At 53.7% G+C, this 624-nt stretch overlaps 1 protein-coding gene across 1 annotated transcript in view; it reads left to right on the forward strand.

Annotated features, from left to right (window-relative positions):
* Window positions 1-624, forward strand: part of WNT7B (Wnt family member 7B) — a 91529-nt gene that overhangs the window by 6207 nt on the left and 84698 nt on the right. The gene's annotated exons all lie outside the window — the stretch shown is intronic.

The following is a 624-nucleotide window of genomic DNA, read 5'->3' on the forward strand; positions in this document are numbered from 1 at the left end:
GGGGTCGGAGGCCCGCCGGCAGCCGCCCCCCGCTCGCTCCCTACAGCGGCTGTTCCACACTAGTCCTTTCCTTCCCTGCTCTCACGCGAAACCCAATCTCGCCGGGAAGCCACGAGTGTGCATGTCTTTATTTCTCACTCAGTCAAGCTAGGACTACATATGCGTCCCTTTTTTCTTGCGTTGCTCCTGAAATCGAAGCTTAATTTTTAACATCGGGGGGACAACAACAGCCAAACCCCCGCCGAGGCTGGAGGGAAGGCGTAACCCTTCGGTGGAACCGGGACAACCGGCCACGATAAAGCAATTAACTGAGAGCGGAGTTGGGAGCTGCCAGCTCGTTCAGGCTCTCTCTCAGGACGAGCTAAGGGTGCCACGGCAGACGCAGGGAGCTCGCAGCCCACCGAGCAGTGGAGGGGGAGTTAAAAATGCACCATGCAGCGCGGAAAGGAGCGCTTGCCGGGCGAGGCGTACGGAGAAGGCTCAGCCAGGGAGCACGGATTCATTGCAGCCCGGGCTAGATCAGTGTCTTTCCATTGTCATCCTCCCCTTAAAAAAAAAAAAAAAAAAAAAAAAAAAAAAAAAAAAAAAAAAAAAAAAAAAGGGAGAAAAAAAAAAAGGGGGGGT

Source organism: Corvus brachyrhynchos, unplaced genomic scaffold, assembly GCF_000691975.1.
Source record: "Corvus brachyrhynchos isolate BGI_N302 unplaced genomic scaffold, ASM69197v1 scaffold523, whole genome shotgun sequence".
Classification (NCBI taxonomy): domain Eukaryota; kingdom Metazoa; phylum Chordata; class Aves; order Passeriformes; family Corvidae; genus Corvus; species Corvus brachyrhynchos.